Genomic DNA, 23,959 nt, shown 5'->3' with positions numbered 1-23,959 from the left:
GTACTATTTATATAGTAAATGGGGGCCAGTAGTTTGCTATCTCAAGCTCAGAATAAATACAGTATAAAGGGACAAAATTAGACTCTAGGCAGGACTTCCACATTCATTGCCTAATACACAGTGTTTGAACTATTAGGAAGAGAAGTCTTTGCTGTGTCCTCCAATGAATGAGTGACCCTACTCCCCCACACTTATCTGGGCTAGGGCTTACTTTGTGACACAGGGAGGGTTAAGATGAAACATCTGTGTCAGACCAGGAGAGGCTGGGTGGCAGCTGATGGGACCTCCCACTGAGGAGGAGGAGCCTGTGTAGAAGGAGGGACTCAGTTCAGGGAGGATGATGTGAAAGGAGGATCCTTCACACCCAGCAGTGGCCACCTTAGCAGTTGTCCCACCACAAGCCTCTCTTCCCTGCCAGGACTGGTGCCTGCCATCTCAGGTGACACTTCATGTCATTCTGGGCTTTTGGCCCAGGCCAAAGCTAGCCAACAGGCCTAGCAAAGCAGGATGGGGCAGGCTGACAGGAGGAAGCACAGAAAGCCACCATGCCGCTAGTATGGCCGCCTGCCAGGCTGAGGTGGATCCCTCTGACCTAGCTTCTCAGGAACACCCGTTCTCTGGACCTCAGTGCTGGGATCCCTGCCTGCCAGAGGCCGTGCTTCAGAGCATGAACAGAGAGGGCCTTCTGGTGTGCTTTTCAGGAGGCCTTGTGTCCCCTGCCCCATCTAGGGCATGTTATTACTATCAGAAATATCAGACGTTTCAACTCAAATTAAAGTCAGGTTAAATGGCTCTACTGCAGAAATTCCACATGGTTCCAGATGGAGGGGGGTGACTCCAGCTCAGCCTCCTGATTCTGCCTCCCTCTCTCCCTTCCCTCCCTCCTTCCCAAAGAATGGAACAAAAGCTTCCACTTTAAGTAGGTTGTTAGACCATTCGGTGAGTGCAATCATCTCAGCTTACACACGGGAAAACTGAGGCCCAGAGAAGAATGGTCTCTCAGCAAGTAAGTGGCAGAGCTAGGATGACCCTTGTGTCCTGGTGTCTGCTCCACAGGGACACCTGGCTGTTTTTGTTTCTTCCTTTTCTTTCCCCACAGCACTCTTCAGTAGCCCTGTCGGACCTGGGGCCCCTCTTGACCCTAAAAATAGCAAATTGCCATTAGAGGTGTCTTATAGCAGCTCCAATACTGAGACAAGAACTGAAAAGCACTTCCCCTAACAAGCCTGTCGCAGTCACGTGGAATTGCTTACCATGATCAGCATATAAAAAGTTGAGGATGGTGGCAGATACCTATGGTCTAAGCACTTGGGAGGCTGAGGCAGGAGGCTTACCATAAGTTTGATGCAGCCCAAGAAACTTAATAAGACCCTATCTTTAAAAAAAAAGCCATAAACCCAAAGCCTTTTCCTGACAGCAGTGTTTTTTAATTTGTTCAATATCCATTTGCTGACTGGAGCCAAGGCTGAGGCCTGGCTGTCTCTGCTAAATTGTGTCACCTCTGTTGCTATCCTGACTTTACTGAACTGGACTCCTGGTATATCCATGAGGTGTTTGCGAGTGGATTGAGCTGCCTCTGCCAACCTGTGAACTGAACTGCTGATTTCCAGACAATGCAGATGGGAGTTGCTCCAAAGAACCTTTTCAAACACATCCACTCCCCCCCCCTTGCAACCTCTCCCCCCCTACCCCCCCACCCGTATCCTTTCTTTTCCACTACCTCTGGTGGGTGGTGGGCTCCAAGGGAGGTTAAAGTGTTTAAGAACCATCGTTAAAAATAGGATTTGAAAAAAAATTAAAGTTACATCCATTCTATTTATTTGTTCATTTACAACATAGGGATTTGAACTCAGAGCTTTGTGCATGCTATGCAACTTGGTTTTTTTTATAGCAGACACTGAAAATTTCTCAGAAAATCACCTCTCCCTACCTGTGAGTCCATGTCAGTCAGCGCCACAGGCTGATAGACGACTCAACCTTTGCCAGAAGGATATTCTGTTTCAGTTGTAAAACTGATTGATTTGTGTAGTCATGTGACCCTGGCCGAACCAATAGAAACTCTCATTAGGAAATCTAATGAAATCATAATAGCAAGGGCAGGTGATTCAGGTCTGTCATTTCATCTGCACAGGAGACTGAAGCTGAAGGATTACAGGTTCCAGTCCAGTCTGGGCTACAGAATGAGTTAAGCCAGCCTGGGTGACTTCGTGAGACCCTATGTCACACTAAGAAGTTAAAAAAAAAAGTAATTGGCCTGGAGATGTGGCTTACTTGTTAGAGTGCTTACCTAACATGAAAGAAACAGAAACCATGGAGCTGATTCTCAGTACCACACGAACCAGGTATGGTTGTGCTTGCCTGTAACCTCAACTCCTGGGAGGGGGAAAGAGCAGGGGTTCAATGTCACTCTTAGCTACATAGTAAGTTCCAGGTCAAACTTGTCTGAGAGCGGAAGAAAGAAAGAAAGAAAGAAAGAAAGAAAGAAAGAAAGAAAGAAAGAAAGAGGAAAAAAGAAAAAGAAAACCAATAGGCCAATGAACAAAATACCAAACCAAACCCAAAACCAAAACAACAACAATACATGTAAAGCCTTTGGTTCACTCTCCAGTAAATCTGACTCCCATGAAAAAAGAAAATATAGATATATAAGGAAAGAGTCATTAGCAAGAGAACAGGTAGAAGACATAAACCTGATCAGCGCTTACTCCCACAAACTAAGATGGTTATGATGCCACTAAGACATATGGCCAACCGTGGCATATATGTCGCTGGCTGAAACATCACTATGTAGCACCTGACTACTTTTCACTTAGGTGAACTAATCTAATCCAAGCCTTTTTTTTTTTAGAACAGTTTGAAGCGAACCGCTTCCATTTACAACTGAAAGAGTTCTCCTCATGTAAGAAGGATTAGAGCTTTCCTATCATTGAGTGTTACATCTGGTAGGGATGATAGGGTGATGTCCAGTGGAGGCCTAGGAAGAACGTGATGACTGAATGAGTGCCTACAGTAGCCATGCCCTTAGTGAGAACATTGTCTGCAGTCTTGCCTGCAGTACACAGTGCATGGGCTTATGGCTGTGTACATTTGTGACTCTTGAAGGGCATTCATGGTGCATGATGAGAAGGAAGTTCCTTGGAACTGTAAAAGTCATGACCTTTGTGCAGTCCTAGCTGGCAGCCCTTGGGCTGTGGTTTGCTGAAGACTGTGTCATCGCTGCGGTTGTTTTCAAGTTTACTCTTTCTACCTTAAATCACTAGAACAGCAGGAGCAAGATTACCATGGAGCGCTTGTTGGAAATACAGTGGAATTAGTATTGTAGTATATCCCGGAGTCCTGGGAACTTGCAGCCAGCCATGAGTTTGATGGCTGTCTTCCTACCACAAGGCCAAATCTGCCTCCCAGATGCTAGCTCACTCCCAAATCATATGGCTTCGTGGATGAAAGAGAATTAGAGAAGCAATCTCGAACTTCACCCTGATAACTGATGAATACTGAGATGATCCACTAATTGTAGGTAGTTTCATCGATGTTTCAATGGGGAGCTGGAAGCAAAGAAAGGGATAATAGCACGGAGACTCCCTAGCCTTGCCCATAGTGTGAAAGTAAAATGGTTGGCTAACTACACATAAAACGTATCATCCCTAGACCCCAAGCCTTTGAGAATTATAGATACTATATCTTTAATTTTTACCATTGTGAAATATACTTGGCCACTAATGCAAAGAAAATGGAAAGTGTGAATTTGAAAAAACATTTTTTCAGACATTCAAACACTCAGCAATGTATCAGTTACAAATTTCCTCTGCTCTACAGATAATAGATATGTGACACTGAGAACCAAGGTGACTTAAAACAGGATGTAGGAGATCAGAAGGAACAAGCAAAGAAAATGAGTTCATCTCTAAGACAATGTATCAATTCTAAGCATGACCAGGGTGCTGGCACTGGCCAGAGCAGAGGGAAAGGCATGCTAGAGTTCTTGTCTCATTTGGAGAGAGAAAAAACATGCAGATTAATACTAAATATTGGTAGAGAATCCATAAAGGCTGTATGAATAACCCCTTAAGGCTCCAAAATAAGAAGTATACTTTTCACAGATTACTGGAAATTAAATGAAACAAAGAAAATTTTGTCCATATAACAAAGGAAAGCACCAGGAATGGAAGGAAAACAATAAGAAAGCAGTCTAAATTTAAACATGCAAAAGGAGATGGCCAGAATTAGTCCAAGCGCATAAGCAATCGCAATAAATGTGAATGTTTAATTGCCCCATTAAAAGACAAAGACTCTTAGATTAGGTCAAAAGCCAAGATGGCTGTGTGCCATTTACAAGACACATATGTAAAACAAAATAACACAGAAAGATTGAAAATAAAAGAATTGAGAAAATATACTCAAGTGCCAACAAAGAGAAAGCAGATGTAGCAATATTAATGCCAGACAAAACAAAACTCAAAGCAAAAACACCAAGAAGGATAGGAACCTTTAATTGATATATGTATATGCCACACCAAAGATCTACTTGCAACAAGCCTTTACAGCATAGGTTTAACATAGAGATCAGCAAATTTATAACAGCGGTGTAAAAACATGCCTGCCCCAGAAATTAGCACATCATGTGCCAGTTTCCTATAATAACTTCCTAACTAAATAAGAACACCAGGATTGAAATGATACAATTAGTAAGATTGAACATATGTGTGTTTTTGTGAACAGAAAAGGCACATAGTTTTCAAATACACACCAAATACTTAGAAAAATTTATAATGCATCAATCCACAATAGAAATTTTTAAAAATTCCTAACTGGGCCTGGTAGCACACAATCTATAATCCCAGCTATTGCAGGAGGTTTGGAAGTTCAAAGCCAGTTGGGGCAACTTAGTGAGAGAGCCCTTGTTTCAAAATGGAAGGTAAAAAGGAGCCTAAGAGTCAGTTGTGGTGGCACATTTTTTTTTCAGATTTACTCATTTATTTATGTGTATGAATGTTTTACCTGTATGTGTACCATGTCTGTGCCTGGTACCCATAAAGACTGGAAGACAGGATCAGAACTCTTGGAATTGGTGTTACTGAAAGTTGTGCGCCACCATGTGAGTTCTGAAAATCAAACCTGGGACCTCTGTAAGAGGAATAAGCATTCATCTGTCCTGCCCCATAATGTACAGCTTTAACTCAAGCACTTAGAAGGCTGACACAGGGAGGCCTCCATGAGGCCAGCCTGTATGCACAGTAGCTCTTCAGGCCAAATAGAGGTTCTGTCTAAAAAACAAACAAACAAACAAACACCTAAAAATAATTTAAAATGAGGGCCGGATATATAAATCACTTACTTAACACATGAGAGGGAGGCTTTTAGTTTAGTCCTGAAGGAAAGAGGATTTCAAGATAACAAATATAGAGAGCCACAAGATAACCATAGGCAAAATAAAATGACAATATATTAACAAAATGTGGTTTGAAATTGATGCCTCCAGAAATAAAGCAAAAACTGCACTTTTAAATTTTTTTGAGAATTTCACACATGAATAGTATATTTATATCATTTCCACTCATCCAACTCACTCATCCAACTGCTCTGTGCAGCCCTTCAAATCCATGACCTCTTCTTTAATTATTCTTGCCTTACACACACACACACACACACACACACACACACACAGACACACACACACACACAGACACACAGACACATACAATGTTAATCTGGATAAAAGAGGGAAAAAAAAGAAAATTATGAACTACTAAAAGTTCAAAAGCAATCATCTCTCCACATATTAAAAAAATGGGATTTTGCTAATGTTCTCAGAGAATGCACAGCATTCAATGTACTCATTAAAAAATAAGAACAGGGTCAAGAGATAATTCAGCAGGTAGAGTGCTTGCCATACAAATCCGGCCACCTGAGTGCTATCCAGCACCTCTGGCCTCCACATTTGAGCTGTGGCATATGAATATCTTCCCCTGCATCATTCACAAACAATAGTAGTAGTAGTAGTAGTAGTAGTAGTAGTAGTAGTAGTAACAAATAATTTTAGAATAAAATAATTAAAGAAGTCCAAAAGAGGAATTAGAAGCTTTGTCAAAGATCTACCATTAAGAATTGTGGTACAACCCCTAAGGAAATCAAAGCAGTCATTAAAAGTCTCCTAAGCAAAGAACCCAGGGCCAGGTGGGTTTAGCACAGATTTCTACCAGATTTTAAAAGAAGAACCAATCCTAATACTCCTCAAACTATTCCACAAAATAGAAACAGAAGGGCCTTTGCCAAACTCATTTTATGAGGCTAGTCACCCTGATACCTAAACCACACAAAAACTCAATAGAGAAAGAGAATTTCAGACCAGTTTCCCTTATGAACATTGATGCAAAAATCTTCAATGAAATACTCACAAACTAAAGTCAAGAACACATCAAAAGCATCATCTACCATGATCAACTAGGCTTCATTCCAGGGATGCAGGGATGGTTCAATATACGAAAATCTCATCAATGTAATCCATCATATAAACAAACTGAAAGAAAAAAAATCACATGACCTTCTCACCAGATCCCAAAAGAGCCTTTGACAAAAATCCAACACCCTTTCATGTTAAAAGTCCAGAGCAATCAGGGATACAAGACACATACCTAATCACAATAAAGGCAATATTCATCAAGCCAATAGCCAACATCAAATTAAATGGAGAGAAACTTAAAGCAATTCCACTAAAATCAGGGACAAAGTAAAGCTGTCCACTCTCTCCCTATCTATTCAATACAGTACTTGAATTTCTAGCTAGAGAAATTAGACAACTAAAGGAGATAGAAATTGTGAAGGAAGAAGTCAAAATATCACTATTTGCAGATGATATGATAGTATATATAAGTGACTCCCCCCACCAAAAAAAATCTACCAAAGAACTCCTACAGGTGATAAACACCTGCAGCAAAGTGGCTGGATACTAAACTAATTAGAAAACAAAAACAGTATCCCTCCTTTATACAAAAGAGAAAGAAATCAAGGAAACAACACCCTTCAAAATAGGCACAAATAATACAAAATATCTTTTTGTAACTCTAACCAAGCATGTGAAAGATATGTATGACAAGAACTTTAAGTCTCTGAAGAAAGAAATTGAAGAAGATATCAGATGGAAAGATCTCCCATGCTCATGGATCAGTAGAATTAACATAGTAAATATGTTCATCTTACTAAAAAACGACCTACAGATTCAATGCAATTCCCATCAAAATTCTAACACAATTCTTTATAGGCCTTGAAAGAACAATTTTCAGCTTCATATGGAAACAAAAACCCCAAGATAGTTAAAACAATACAATAAAAGGACTTCTGGATGTATCACCACTCCCTATTTCAAGCTGTACCACAGAGCAGAAGCAATAAAAACTGCATGGTACTGGTATAGAAAAAGACAGGTGGATCAATGGAATCAGATTGAAGACCTAGAAATAAACCCACAGAAGTATGCACAACTAATTTTTAACAAAGAAGCCAAACCATACAATGGAGAAAAGAGAGTATCTTCAACAAATGGTGTTGGTCTAACTGGATGTCTGTATGTAAAGAATGCAAATAGATTCATACTTACCACTCTGCACAAAACTCAAGGCCAAGTAGATTAAAAAAAAACTCAACATAAAACTAGATATGCTAAGCCTAATAGAAGTGAAAGTAGGGAACAACCTTGAACTCATTTGTACAGGAGACAAATTCCTAAACAGAACACCAATGGCTCAAGCAGTAAGATAAATGGTACCTCATGAAACTGAAAAGCTTCTGTAAGGCAAAGGAAATGGCAGCCTACAGAATGGGAAAAGATCTTCACCAATCCTACATCTGACAGATGGCTAATATCCAAAATATATAAGAACTCAAAGAGTTAGACACCAGCAACCCAAATGACCCAATTAAAAATTGGGGTACAGAGCTAAGCAGAGAATTCACAACAGAGAAATCTCAAATGGCCGAGAAGCACTTAAAGAAATGTTCAAAGTCCTTAGTCATCAGGGAAATGCAAATCAAAATGACCCTGAGATTCCACCTTAAACCAATCAGAATGGCTAAGATCAAAAACTCAAGCAACAGCAGGTGCTGGCGAAGATGTAGAGAAAGGGGAACACTCCTCCATTGCTGGTGGGATTTCAAACTGGTACAACCACTCTGGAAATCAGTCTGGCAGTTCCTCGGAATATTGGCAATAGTTCTACCTCAAGATCCAGCAACATCATTCCTGGGAATATACCAAAAGATGCCCCACTATATCACAGGGACATATAGTACTCATAGAAACACCATTCATAATAGTCAGAAACTGGAAACAACCCAGATGTCCCTCAATTGAAGAATGGATAAAGAAAATGAAGTTCATTTATACAATGTGATACTACCCAGCTATTAAAAACAAGGATATCATGAATTTTGCAGGCAAATGGATGAAGCTAGAAAATATCATCCTGAGTGAGGTAACCCAGACTCAAAAGACATGCATAGTATGTACTTACTTATAAGTGGATATTAGCCACAAAGTACAGAATACCCATGATACAACCCACAGACCCCAGGAAGTTAAATAACAAGGAAGGGCTAAGCAAGGATGCTCAAATCTCACACAGAAGTGGAAATAAAGTAGTCATTGGAGGTAGAAGATGGGAGGGAACTCAGAGGGAGAGGGGATGGGGAAAAGAACAGGGGGAGAGGGTGACCAGGATCAAGTATGGGAAGAGACAAGAAGAGAGGTCCAGGAGAGTGAATGGAAATTGGCTGGCAGGTGGGGAGGGAGGCCTGGGATAGGGGAGGCATACAAGAATCAATGGGAGTGACCTTAGCTGTGACTTACTACATTGGGGATATAGAACCTGAAGAGGCCATCTCCTTGTAGTCAGGCAGGAACCCCAGCCGAGCGATAGGTACACTAATCCACCCACAAAACTTTCAACCCAAAATTTATTCTGTCTACAAGAAATGCAGGGATGGGTGATGGAGCAGAGACTGAGGAAGTGGACAATCAATAACTAGCCCAATTTGAGACCCATTCCATGGACAAGTACTAGTCTCTGACACTATTAATGATACTCTGTTATGCTTGCAGACAGGAGCCTAGCATGGCTGTCTTCTGAGAGGCTCCACCCAGCAGCTGACTGAGACAGATGCAGACATCCACAGCCAAACATTGGATAGAGCTCTGGGATCTTGTGGAAAAATTGGGGGAAAGATTGAGGGACCAGGAGGGGATAGGAACTCCAACTCCACTAGAAGACCAACAGAGTTAACTGGCCTGGACACTTGGGGGCTTCCAGAGACTGAACCCACCAACCAAAGAACATACATGGGCTGGACCTAAGGCTCCCACATATATGAAGCAGAGATGCAGCTTATTCTTCATGTGGGTTTTCCAAGAACTGGAGTGGAGGACTTACCCTGACTCTGTTGCCTGTCTGTGGAATCTGGTTCCCTACCTAGGCCACCTTGTCTGGCCTCAGTGAGAGAGGACGCACCTAGTTTTGCAGTGACTTGATGTGCCAGGGTGGAGTGATGATACCATGGAAGGAGGCTTTCCCCTTTTCAGAGGAGAAGGAAAGATGGATATGGATGGAGGGGCTGTGTGACGGGGGAGGGGGGAGGAGCTGGGATCAACATATAGAGTGAATAAATAAGTACATTAATTTTAAAAAGAATTGTAGATATAGCCTCTAAAATAGCTCACAGTTATCTCCAGCTCTTATTTCTGTTCATCTTATACTATTGTGTGTGGACTTTTCTGTGTGCCTTGTTTCTAGAAAGAACAAAAGTGGTGGTATGTCCCTTTCAAGATTATGCTGCAAAAAGAATGCCACTATGGTTTTCCTGTGCTGGTGCTGGTTAAGCAAGCTGCTTTGTATCCTGAGTTGACCTACGGAATGGCCCAAATGGAGTTGGGTTACTGAGTGTCCTCTGGCTAGTATCCAGTTAGAAGCGGAGACCCTCAATGCGGAAGCACGGGAGCAACGCACCATGCTAACAGCCACAGGGTATACACAGAGGTGGGTCTACCTCAACTTGAACTCATGTCAGCAGCCCCACCCAAACCTAGACTACACCTATGAGAGACGCTGAGTCAGAACTGCCTGCCAAGTCATGCCTACTTTCTTCACTCTAGAAATTGACATTATGTCTGGGCCCCATAGTGAGTTCAAGGCTAGCCTATGATACATAGTCATACTCTGTCACTAAAAACCAGAAATCAAACAACGAACAAACCTATGAGATCTTGGCTATTTTGGTTATTTTTGTGTTTTCTTGCAATACTGGGGATTGAACCCAGGGCCTTTTGGGGGGGTCTGAGACAGGGTTTCTCTGGGTACCCCTGGCTGTCCTGGAACTCACTCTGTAGACCAGGCGGGCCTCCAACTCAAAAATCCACCTGCTTCTGCCTCCCAAGAGGATTAAAGGCGTGCACCACCACTGCCCAGCTGAACCCAGGGCCTTACATGTGCTAGTTAAACACCTTCTACTGAGGTACATTGCAATTCTCTGTTGTTTTAAACTACTAGAAGTTGGGATAATTTGCTATACAACAATATCAAACCAATGCAAATATAAGCAATGGGCAGGGGTTGTTTGTAAGTATAGAAAAAGAGAGGCAGTTTTCTAACTCACAGTTAGAAGCCCTCATGGCAGACAACAGAAGGCTGCATAAGGAATATTACAAGCTAATCAGGTCAATGAAAACACCATAAATAAATAGCAATGGGATGTGATAGCATGCTAGCAGAATCACAACCATAAGGAACTAATCTGTAAAAATGTAAGGATCTGCAACCCTATAGGTGGAACAACATTATGAGCTAACCAGTACCCCGGAGCTCTTGACTCTAGCTGCATATATATCAAAAGATGGCCTAGTCGGCCATCACTGGAAAGAGAGGCCCATTGGACTTGCAAACTTTATATGCCCCAGTACAGGGGAATACCAGGGCCAAAAAGGGGGAGTGGGTGGGCAGGGGAGTGGGGGTGGGTGGATATGGGGGACTTTTGGTATAGCATTGGAAATGTAAATGAGTTAAATACCTAATAAAAAATGGAAAAAAAAATGTAACAATTTCTAAAACCAGTTTATACTTCTCTACTTGCACTCTTCTAGGCTTTGTGTTCTAGATTCATCCTATATTATCATGCAAATACTATTAACTTACTCATGAGATACCTTATATCATGGAGAAAATTGAGAATGGACGTTACCTACTCCTTGTTCTTAAGAAATGTCATTGGGCTCGACATTAGAAAAACCTATCAGGTCGTTCACTGTATTGTCACTAAAACCTACTTAAGCCATCATTTTAGTAGATTACTCAAACACACAAATTGGATACTTATTTCTCATTAAAACGAAACTCTTAGGATTACTGGAAGAAACCAGAAACATAGCAAACACCACACTTGGTAGCTAATTATTAGATGCAGTCTTCCCCAAACTCAAGAATAAGACCAAAGTGCTCACCAGGGCCATTCTCTTTTGAGAATGAAGATGAGTACTGGAGATGCCACTCAATGGAATTTAGTGTGAAATAGAAGTCCTCATGTCTAAATATTGAAGAGTAAGATCTAAATCATTATTGGTAGGTGGTGGTGTTTCCTACATAAGAGATAGAAAAGAAACAGACTTCATTAGAACTAGTGGGAAGTCAGCTTTGACTGCATCTACGAAGATAACAATCCACAGACAATCCTTATATATTTGGACCTTAAGCAACACATTTCCAAACAACAATTATAGATTAAAGAAGTCTCAAGGGAAATTTAAAAGTGTTTTCAGCTGAATGAAAAGAAAATCATAACTTAAAAAGTGTGAGATACAGTGAAACCCATAGAGGGATATTTATAGGATTAAGCACTTATTGTTAAAAAGGGAAAAAAATCTGTAATCTATCATCAAAGTTTCTACCTTAGTACACTAGGAAATAGGAAAGTTATTTAAGCCTAAACAAAGAAGAATAAAAAGATAATGAAATCAAGGTAGAAATCAATGAGAGCAGAAAACAAATAATAGAGAAAATTAACAAATCCAAAGCCTGGATCTTTGAGAAGATCAATAAAATTAATAAATCTCTAGCCAAGCTAACAAGAAATAAGAAAGAAGACATAAATTCCATATATAAGAAATGAAAGAGGCGCTCCCCACTGACCCCTTGGATATTATAATAAAGATATGTCAAGCTGTGTGTGGTGATACAGTCCTGTAGCCCCAGCACTTGGACGGTGAGGGTGGGGGCATGATGAGTTTCAGGCCAGCCTGGGCTACATAGTGAAGCTCTACCTTAAAACAAACAAACAGAAAAAGAGGACAAAAGGAAAAGAAATACTAGGAACAATGATTGCTTTTAATAAAATAGATGAAAAGGACAAATTTCTTGAAAATTATAAAATACCAAAACTCATTCAGTAAGACTTAGATAATCAGAGTAGACATATATCTATTACAAATAAAACCAAAATTTTTAATTCATCACAAACAGTTATGGAAGAAATGATACTGCTGCTTTCCAATCTTTTCTCTAAGACAGAAAAAAAGGATAAACTTGCTAACTTATTTGGAGTGGCTAGTATTACACTGACACCAAAGCAGAGGATCGCAGAAGTAATGAGAAAGGGAGACTAACATCTCCTAGGACACTATGGCAAAAATTCTTGGCAAATGTCAGCAAATAGAATCCAATAATGTTTTAAAGGAATTGTCCATCATGAGCAACTGGCATTTATTTCATATATTTATTGCTGGTTCCAACTTTTAAATCATATAGTAACACCACAGCAAGAAGGGGTACAACAACAGACACCCGGAATCCCAGCACTAGGATGCTGAGGCAGGGGGACCAGGAGTATGAAGCCAGCCTGGACTACATAGTGAGATCCTGCCTCAGACAAAAGTTAAAGAAAAATTGGATGATTGATTACATCAATTGATGCAAGATTGATGCTTGACTAAAATCTGTACTCGTCCATCATACAATCTTTCCACAAGGGGCTGAAAAGATGGCTCTCTTGGCAAAGGGTTTGCCACACAAGAACAAATAGCCAAGTTTAATCCCCAGCACCCATGAGAAAGCAAAGTGGCCACAGTGTTTTATGCCTGTGACTCAGGTGCTGGGGAGCTGGAGACAGAGGGAGCCTCGAGGCTCACTGGCCAGTCAGTCTAGATGAATCAGTGAGCTCCAGGTTCAGAGGGAGACAGCATCTCAAAAACTATGGTGGAAATGACTGAAGAGGACACCTGCCATTAACCTCTGGCTTCCTCATGCATATGCACACACAAGAGCATGTGCCCAAATGCACCATTCAAACACCTTTAATTAGCCAGGAATAGAAGGGGACTTTCTCGGATGAATAGAGAACATGAACATATCTTACTAAATTTGATATCGTTCATATCATATGTAAGAATGAGAAACTAAAGTTTTTCTCCCTCTAAGACTGGAAAGAGTAAAAAATGTCCTCTACCAACATTCTTATTTGATCATTGCACTACCAGTGTCAGGTAATGTTGCCACATCATTCAAAGGAAATAAAGAGTACAGAGGTTGACAACAAAGAAATCAACTTCCTTCATTCACAGAGAACCATCTTTTTGTGCAAAAAGTCACCCAAGAATTGGTAACCCTCCCCGAAAGAGTTAACTACAGTAAGGTTGCAGGATGCATTGCTAATATGCGAATGTTAATTGCTTTCTCATATAGCAGAAATAAGCAATTAGAATTGGAAATATGTTTTCAATTGTGTCAAAATGAGATAGGTTTAACAAAACAGGCATACATCTACGTGAGGAAAAAAACATGAAACCGAATACATCAAAGATGTATCTAATATCTAGACGACATAGACAGTTTGTATTCATTAATCAGATGACTCAATATTACTAAGATATTAGTGCTTCTCAACTCAGCCTACATATTTAACACAGTCATTTTTTTATTATTATTAGAAATCTAACCTCTCCCATGCTAGGCAAGCACTCTACGCCAGAGCTACATTCCTAGGCTTTAGATCTCTAGTCCCAAGATTTTATTAAAATCCAGGCAAACCATTTTATATAGCCAAATTTATCTTAAGATATATAGAGAGGCAAAAATCTACAGTGGCCAATATATTACTGAAGAACAAAACTGAAGGGTTCACATGGCTGAATATGAAGCCAATAGCAAGCAAAGCAATCTAGTAGTTATGCGAATAAATACAGAAGTCAATAGACACAATAAGGAGACCAGAAGTAGACCCATGTAAATGTAGTCAGTTGATCATTAACTGAGGTGTAAATGCAATTCAGTGTCTTAAAAATGGGTACTAGGACAAAGGGATGCCCACAATCAGAAGAAACAAAAACTCCCAAGTCAAAACAAATGCCTAAAACCTGAACACAGACCTTACAGTTTCCCAAAACCTAATTCAAAATGGATCATAAACCAAAATAAAAGATAAAAACTGTAAAATTTCTAGGAAAAGATATAAGAGAAAGCCATGTTAACTTTGGGCTAATAGTGAGTTCTCAACTGTAGCACCAAAGTGCAATGCATCACAGAAAAGCTTGATGCTATCCTTAGCCTCCTGCCTCCACCTCCTGAGTTCTGCAGTTACAGATGTGTACCACAGTGTTCAGCTAATTCACCTCTTTTTAATTTTTTTCTTTTTTGGTTTTTCAAGAGAGGGTTTCTCTGTGTAGCCCTGGCTGTCCTGGAACTCACTTTGTAGACCAGGCTGGCCTCGAACTCAGAAATCTGCCTGCCTCTGCCTCCTGAGTGCTGGGATTAAAGGCGTTCGCCACCACTGCCCGGCTCCTCTTTTTAATTTTATGAACCAGAAAGTAACAACAGATTGACTTACTGAGTAGGTGGACATAAGAATATATACCATATCCATACAATATAAACCAAGTATATGTATTCTATATGTAAAAATAAAATTAGACAGCATGTACAATGGAAATTTTTTCAGTGCTAAATGAAATGTGCTATCAAGTCATAGGGAGATATGAGCAAAGCTTAAACACATCCTGCCAGGTGAAAGAAGTCAGTCTAACAAGGATACTCGCTGATACTGCCTAATTCCACTTTTATGACATTCTTGAGAAAGCAAAGCTATAGCGATCGATGATAGCATAGCAGAAAAAGTCTCAAGAGGAGTAGGGGAAGATGAGTAGGGAGGAGTTTTAGGGTGAGAAAACTATCCTGTAGAATGCCACAGTTGCAGTTGCATTGCACTGCATTAAAAAACACAGAATTTTCTGATACAAGGCGGAAACTTAATGTATACAAACATTTTAAAACACTTAGGAGAGCAGGGGTCCCAGAACGGAATGCACCATGTGACACAAACAATTTAATTCACAGCAAGTTTATGAAGCAATCTTATGAAAGGATGGAGGATAAGGATGTACTGATTTAAATAACCCCAGAACTCAGCACAATTAAGACTAAAGGTAAAAGAAACGACACCTAAGTTAAGCATTGTAGTGTGCTTGTTAAATGGTTTTCCTGTGGGTACCGGTTAATAACTTCTGACTGTGCATATATACATATAGGAATTAGGTGAACACATTTTGGGTAGTGGGAACCTGGTATCCCACTGTTGGAGTTAGAGTATATAAGTATATAGATGAGCACAAGAAGTGGATTAGTCACTTTTGAATTACTGTGACCAAACTAATTGACACACCTTATTTTAGTTCATGGTTTCAGAGAAATTTTAGTACATCATGATGGGGAAGGCAAAGTTGTGAGAGCAGCTTAATCCATGGTTCTGGGAGTGTGCTGTGAAGGTTTGTCATATGGGGGCAGCCCAAGAAAAGAGAGCTAGAATGAAGCCCAAGATAGGTCTAATTTTCAAAAGACTTCCCCTAGTAGCCTACTTCCACCAGCCATGTTCCATCTCACTGAGGCTCTACGGTATTCAAAATAACACTACAGACTGGGGATCAAGCATTAGACACATAAGCTTTTGGATGGCATTTTAGATTCAGATTATGACAGGGAACTGATTCAAATCATCCAAATGGTGACAGAGTATAGTTGAAGGTATGAATATGAATTCACATAGTTTAATATGCAGGTGTGGATGGTTACATATATCCATATTACTAGATGTGTGTATACAGGTTGGTATGCACATAGATATTGTTTTCTTCATCAGATGAGTAAACTAGAAGCAATGGCACCCCAACGGCAATGTGAATACCCCATACTCAGATTTTGGCTTCTAACCTCATTCCCCAATAAATGGACCTAGAGCTCCTTGAAGAAATGGCTGGTTTCAAAACTGAACTTGGAAATATGCAAAATATGACCGGGATGATCTGTTATGTCATAAGGTAAATGAGCATTTAAAAATTAAATCACAAAAGCAAATCAAAAGAACTAACCCATTGTTGAGAAAGATCACAGGACCACAGAAAGCTCCGAAATGACTAGGTTAGAGATCTGGGAAACAACACTGGTGTAGGAAATATACAGGAGTTGATACTGATACAAAGCAATAACTCAATCAGTTCATAAATGGAGAAGAGACAAGCTCCCATGCACAAGAATTCCAAAGCCTATATAGAGATTCTCCTCCCAATGTGGTGGGATGTTGTTCTGCACTCTTTTAAGTGTGGGCTGCACATACTAATCTTCCCAAAGAATACACTTTGTGAGAGTAGGCTATGATTTTATATTGGAAACACGTGGCAAATGCTAGGCTACCAGAGTAATATCATCAGTAGTTCCAAATCCTGTTGCTCGTACTCCCTTCATATGACAAGACAGAGATCCCTTTATATGACATGGCAGAGATGCCACTTACCTGTGTGGACTTTCCCCCCCACAACTCATAACTGCAGCCCATTCAATAGAAAAACACCAGACAAATCCCCATTGGGGCACATCCTCCATACTACCTGAGCACTGCTCCTCCAGACTGTCAGGGCCATCAGAAACAGTGCAATTCTGAGAAACTGTCACTGCTAAGAGAAGGAGATGGAGACATCACAACTAAATGCAGTGTGATATCCTGGAAGGAATCCCAGACCAAATAAAAGGCCAGAAAGGGGGTGGGGGGGAGTAAGAGAATATGAATAAGGGATGGGCGTTAATTAATACTAATATTGGTCCTCTCATTGTAGCAAAGGCAACACAGTAATGTGAATTGTTTGTGATGAAAAAAAAGAAGTTTGAAGAACATGAGAGCTCTGTATTACCTTCAGAATTTTCCTATAAATTCTAAACTATTACCAAACAAAGTTTCTTTTGAAACACATCAATAGAGAGCAGCCACAGACAATGAGAAAATTAAATAGATAAATGGCTCCCTTCCGCAAACAAAGCAGAAATGTAAGATGTCTAAAGGAAAAAAAAATCAAGGAAGATGTGTGCCAGACATATAAAGAGGAGCTATAAAATTTTACTAAGAAACACTTAAAGAGCTCTAAATAAAGGGCAATTCGTGCACATTCCAGGATGGGAAACCTCAACAGAGTAAAGGTATCAGTGTTTCCAGGGCTAATCCATAAACTTAATTCAATCACAGTCAAATTCCCAGTAGGAGTTTTCACAGAACTTGACAAATTGATTAGAAAATTCACGTGTGAGGGAAACTGCACGAGACTAGCTGAGACAACTTTGAAAGGGAAGAACAATGGGAAGGGAGACTTGCTTTACCACACATCAAAATATTTTACACATTTCCAGGAAGGAAAGCTGCGCGCTAGAGCGCTATTCAGAGGAGGTAACAATGGGCAGGGCATAAATTCAGGCCAATCAGGATGGACAAGGGCCCTAAAGAGCCAATTTGGCCGGAGGCAGGATTACTGGCCTAATCATCAGACCTAGCACAGGGAGAGGTAGAGAACAATGGACATGAATAGAGCCCAGAAACACATCCATGTGTATGTGGTAATCTGTTATTTAATGAAGGCGGCTTTTCAGATCAGTGGAGAGAAGAATGGTCTATTCAATAAATGGTATTGAGGCAATTGGCTACCCATTTGGGAAAAAATTTAGGTCCTTTCTTCACACCATTTAAAAATGAAATGGCATACACACTGAAAGCAAAGATGTAAAAGAAAAAACATAATGCTATAATCAGAAAATATTGAGAAGTATAGCTATGTTATTGATGGTAGACAAAGCCTTTTTAATAGCACCACAGAAAGCAAAACCTCTTCATGAAAAGACCGGTCCATTTGATGGCATCAGAATTCTGAAATGTCTGTATGACAATAGACACCATAAACAAAGTTAAAACCCAAGTGACAGATTGGGAGAGATGATTGGCAACTTTTCTACTCTCTTTCTGTTTCTCTGACACCCCTCTTTTTTCCTTCTTTTCCTGTTTCTCTTTTTCTTCCTTCTTCTTTTCCCTTTTTCTTTATTTTGCCGTCACACATAGAGTGTCTGAAACACTGCATCTCTCCCCAAATCTTCCTGGATTGTAACTGACTTTCATTTCAAGGCCTCGGTGAGGCCTTCCAGAACTCATCAAGCTGAAGTGCCCACTGCCCACCTTCTTCCACTCCTCCCTCTTTAGAGTAGAGGCTGCTGGGCAAGCAGGTTTGTGTTTGTGCTTCTTCTCTGCTGCCTGTCTCGGGTCCCATTACAAGGCATACTCAGTGAGAGTAAGGACTCGCCTCTGCTGCCTACCACATCCCTGGCACAGGGCACAGGACATGGCATCCAGCAAGTGCTCAATCAACATCAGCGAGGGAATGAATGGATGCATCTCTGTTTCATAATTGATGCCTGGATTTTGTTTTGTTTGGACAGAATCTCACTCTATAGCCCAGGCTGGTCTTGCATTTGGGATCTTCTTGCTTCTACCTCCTGAGAGCTGTGAGAACAAGGCATGTAGCCACACAACCAGCACTGCTCTGATTCCTGAGACTTAGCACGCACCTAGTTTGGAACCTGTTGGGATGCTTTTGAGAAGTGTATTAAAAGGCACCAAGATGTGCCATGTTGTTTGACATCTTGACCTCAAGCGGTTGCTGCTTGCTGTGCCCTCTCAATTTTTTAAAGATGGTTTTTATTATTATGTATTTTATTTATGTATTTATTTTTTGAGATTATACTATAATTACATCAATTCCCCTTCCCTTTCCTCCCATGTGCCCCTCTTTACTCTTGTTTATGTCCATGAAATCTTGTTAAATTAATTTTTATTATATGCATATGTTTATGTGTATCTATTGGTAACTATAAGCTGTATAGTCTGTATATGTTACTTGTATGCATGTCTTCAGGACTGGTATTACATAACCAATTGATATGCTCTTTCATGGAGACGACTCTCCTGTTCTCACCCTTTCTTCCTTGCCTGTGCAGGGTTCAGGCCTGGTGGGCTTTCCTTGTCCGTGATACCCAGTCTATTGTTACCCGTGTTCAGCTCACACATAGGCAGTTGTGCTGGTAGTATTTATGGCTGTAGCTTCTGACATTAGGAGACACAAAAACTCCCTGATCTTCTGGCTCTTACACCCTGCCCCCCTTCTCTAGAATGTTCCCTTAGCCTATACCCTGCCCCCCTTCCCTAGAATGTTCCCTTAGCCTTAGGTGTAAGTTGTTTTGTTGTCAATGAATCCACTGAAACCTGGCTCCAGAACTGGCATTTTGATTTGTTGTACCTTTCTGTAATGGCCAATGTCAGTTTCAAGGAAAGAGTTTCCTCCATAAGAGGTGAGGACTACATTTCTCTGGGTAAATAGACAAATATTTTTAAAATGTAGTTATTGCAGTGGTGGTTGTAGTTTCTCTAAAATCCATGATTTTTATAACCCCTGGGTACTTGGCTAGGATTTCAGTACAGGCATGATCTCCCGCTTGTTGAGCAGGCCCGAAGTCCAATCAGAAAGCTGCTGGTTACCACAAAGGTATCAGTACCACTATTCCACCTTTAGGGTTATCATGCCACATGGGTCAGTTTTGTGGTTCATAACCATACTGGCTAGAAAAGATTGTTGATTTCTTCGTTCCTTTAGAAGTTTGTGTGATGTCCTCTGGTACCATGAAAGCTAATCTTTAGAGAAGACACTTTTAGGTCAGTTTCAACTCAGGGGCCTTTGGGTCCTGCATCTGAAGTGTATAGTGTCTTCGGTAATAGGGACTTGCCTTCCACTTCCGAGGAATTTGAGATGTTGGTGTCTTTCCACCTGGAGAAAGTGGCTCATTGATGCTTCCTCCCCTCCCCTAGCTGTCTCTTTTCTTTCTGGTAATCTTTTGAGTTACATATTGGGGCTCTTAGTGTATTCTTGCAGTTTTCTGTTTTTTTTTTTTTCCCAGTTCTTTGTTCATCTCCATTGTTGCCAACTTTATCTTCCTTTTCAAAGCTCTGGCTTCTTGCTGACTTAGTTAATTTAGCATTTATGCTACCACATCAGCAATTCATTAACTCTATTCCCCTCCTTGATTGCTTTCTGCTTCTATTTTGTGGATTCTGATATATTCTGGACTTGTAGAAACATATGCTATTCTGTCTCTTGACTTGTCTATGCAACAAAATATTCTGTGCATTCTGGACACTACATGTCAATGTGTCCCTTGTTTTGGCTGCGGAAATGGGAGTTGAAGTGACAAATTCCATTTCTTAGCACAAGCACTGCAAGTCATTTGCCATTCTGCTACCTTGCTTCCTTCTTTTATGAGTCTAATGGTGTCCCAGACTGAAAGCTGCTCCTTCAGCTGGAGTCCTGACGATGGATGACATAGAGTATCACTGTAGTGGCTACACAGCATGTGGCTTGAGTACAAGGTGACCTTTGTTGCTGAAGTCACCAAAGTATGATTGTTAGCTTAATTTTCTTTTACGCCTTGACTCTGTGTTGTTTCCTTTGAGTTGGCTTTTCTGTTTGTATGGCCTTTGTCTTGGACATTGAAGACTTTTCTGAAATGTCTGGTGGTCTTTGGCTAGCCACTCATTTTTAAGGGTTGGGAAGTGACAAGAGGATTAGAAATCTCCATGCAGATCCCAGCAGTCTTCAACGGGCAGTGAGTTTTCTGGCCTTTAAGGGAACAGTCAAATATCGCTCTGGTGAGGTGTGGGAGAAACATGGATGCTTGGCTCCTGTGGCTGAGTAGGGGAAGAGGGCACAGGCTTTGTGCTTCAGTGTAGAGATGACTCTACTCCAGAGATTCTGGAAGCAGGACTGTTGTGTTGCCTCTGTGTCCAGCCTCCCTAGGAAACAAATTTCCAGTGCTCTGGCAAGGTGCAAGAAGGCCAATTCTGTGTCGTGGGACTTTCAGTCATGCCATGTATTGTCGGCATGAATACCCCATCATCTTCAGAAGTGTCTGGGATGCCTCTTCTGTGAGGCCTGTGCCTGTGTTCCCTGCCAAGTCAGCTCTAGCTCTCATCTCTCTCCTCCTCACCGCACACCATTTTGTCGTAGTTGACTCTTATCCTACATGTAATCCTTTAACAGCACATATTCAGATCCCTTTTCTAAGGTTTCCATGAGACTTGGGGCTGGCAGGCAGTACTGGAGGTACTGGCTTAATCTGCCCCATTTAAAACCTGAATCCACGAAATGCTCGCTAAAACATTACTATTTTATTGGCAGTATGCTTGATAAGTCTTTATGAGCCCTTTTCCAAACCTTAGTGTTAGTGGTTCAGGATATACTACTCATGGAAGGCAGAGAAAATGGGGCATCCATGGTCAGAGTCAGTCAAGCTCCCAACCCTCTAGCTAAAGGGAAAGTGAGGCTCCCATGCTGACTGCAGCCATCAGGGGGTATGTTTTTCAGGGAATTGGAATCTTGCTAAGAAAAATGTTCGAGACATTTCAAGGTTAAGAGGGCATTTGCACTGAATGAAGCAAGGGTTTTCAAGGAACCCAGGGGCTGGTGGATCGCTCTAGGGGAAAGCAGAGGAAAGGGAACAAAGAACTTGGGAAGACAAGTTGCTGAGTTATCAAATGAGAATGAAACGTGTAGGAGGCACAGGAGTGTACCAGGAAGACAGGGTGATGTAGAGTGGACTAAGATGGGCCCATGCTTTGGGTTCTGTTTCCCGCTGAGGAACACTAGCTCTATGCCTTCTCTTGGACTAGCTTCCTTTCTAAGAGGGGAGGAATCCTACCCAAGCGGGATCTCTTTCCTGTGACCAATGGGAAGAATAGTTACACCCAAATTCCATCAGCGAGGCTGAGATAAGGGCTGGTCTGCGCCTGCGCATATGTTCTGAGGCAGAAATTACTCCTCTGGGCTTGGCTTAATGAGCAGATCACTTCTGTCCACCCATCCCCGCCCTTTTCCTCCCACGATTGGGTTGAATTCCTTACTCCCCTGTCTGTACTTCCACCACATTCATTCCTGCGCTCAGCTCCAGTCAAGCAACCCCTGCTCTAAGCCCTGGAGGAATCCAATAGTGAATACCCCACACAAAGGTCGTACAGGGAAGAAGGGTAGCCCCACAGCAGGACACACTGCATGCCATCTTCTCACCAAAGTGGGATGCTTGCCACAGATCATTCTGGATTTGGTGCAACATCTGAGCCCAGCAAGCAGTCAAAGCAGAAAGGACAGTTCTTTTCACTTCCACTGCCACTTAGGTCTGAGATACATCACCGGGATTACTGTCATAGCTTCTAAACTGCTTCCTTGTCTCTCCTTTTTTAATTATTTCTACATCAGTCTACTTGTATGACAGCAGCCAAAGCGATTCTGCTAAAATGTAGGCAAGTGACTGTCACATTGCTGAGACCCCTGTCCTGTCTCCTCATTTCACTTTGAATAAGAGCCAAACCTTCACCATGGCTTGCCCACCCAGCCCTGATTTAGTGTGCATTCCTCTCCCAGATTTACCTGGAATGTCCCTTTGGCAGCCTGCATGGCCTCTTTTCTATACTTCAACCCATTCAGCAGCAGCCTTGCCACCTCAGGGGCGCTGCACTTGCTTGGAATGCGCGCTTTCTGGTTGTGCGCATGCCTGGCTTCCTCACCCAGATCAGCTGTTGATTTCAATCTCCTCTGTTTTCAGCGACACACTCTGATGGGTAATCTTGCCAACTTGAGTGGATTGAGAAGCTCCTGGGGGATTCATAAAGCACAGATCAGACTCTATCTGGGCGAGTATTTCTCTAGAGGGTTAGCCAACAGGAAAGAGCCCACCTGAATGTAGGTGGCACTCTCCCACTGGCTGAGATGCACAAGAAGAATAAAGCAAAAGAGCACCCACAGCACAGCCATCCCCTTCTCCCCTCCATCTTTCTCTTTCTCTCCTTCCTGGCTGCCATGATGTGAACTGTCCCCTCTCTGCCCCCAACACACACACACACACACACACACACACACACACACACACACACACAGAGAGAGAGAGAGAGAGAGAGAGAGAGAGAGAGAGAGAGAGAGAGAGATTATACCCTCTCTGCTATGGATTGAAATCTCCATGAGAACAAGGAATTCTGTCACTTTTGCTCATTTCTGTGTCCTCACCACTTGGTCTGGGTACATAGTAATTGCTCAGTAAATCATTTTTGAGTGAACAGATGAATGAACGGCTGAGCAAGGTCACCTGGACTGGTGGTTTTGAGGCTTTCTTCTAGAAGCAGAGAAGTCCACATTTGTCTGGCTGACTCCATTAATGCTTCCACTCTCTGCTCTACCCCTGCTTCTTGGCAAGCAGCAGCGAGAAGTCTGAAATGCTGGGCTAGCTCGTGAGCAAGTTGGGAGATCACTCCTGCCTGGAGGCCTAAGACCCAGGACCCCTTCCCAGATAAAGATAGGTTCTAAAGCTTCAAGAGTTTGCTTTCAAACGAGAAATCATTTTGTTCCTTGTTTCTTTCTCATAATAGAAGCAGTAAATGTTCAAAAAATCGTTGCCAGGCAATTTTCAGTGTTCCATAAATAGGAATAGGTTCTCTTTCCCAATATTGAGCCCCTAACAGTGTCTCGATCCAGCCTTGACTACCGTGCCTACTGTCCTAGCAATATCCTTCTGCATCAGTGCTGTAGAGT

The 23,959-nt window shown here is 41.5% G+C and overlaps 1 long non-coding RNA gene across 1 annotated transcript in view; it reads right to left on the bottom strand.

Annotated features, from left to right (window-relative positions):
• The window catches only part of Gm39528, a 32,625-nt gene that overhangs the window by 3,732 nt on the left and 4,934 nt on the right, over positions 1–23,959 (bottom strand). The window contains exon 2 of the long non-coding RNA XR_878181.2: positions 22,805–23,029. This is a non-coding gene — a long non-coding RNA (predicted gene, 39528). The remainder of the gene's footprint in view (positions 1–22,804; positions 23,030–23,959) is intronic.

Source organism: Mus musculus, chromosome X (assembly GCF_000001635.26).
Source record: "Mus musculus strain C57BL/6J chromosome X, GRCm38.p6 C57BL/6J".
NCBI lineage: Eukaryota > Metazoa > Chordata > Mammalia > Rodentia > Muridae > Mus > Mus musculus.
The sequence above is the reverse complement of the archived record's forward strand: the minus strand, read 5'-3'. Positions and strand labels throughout refer to the sequence as shown.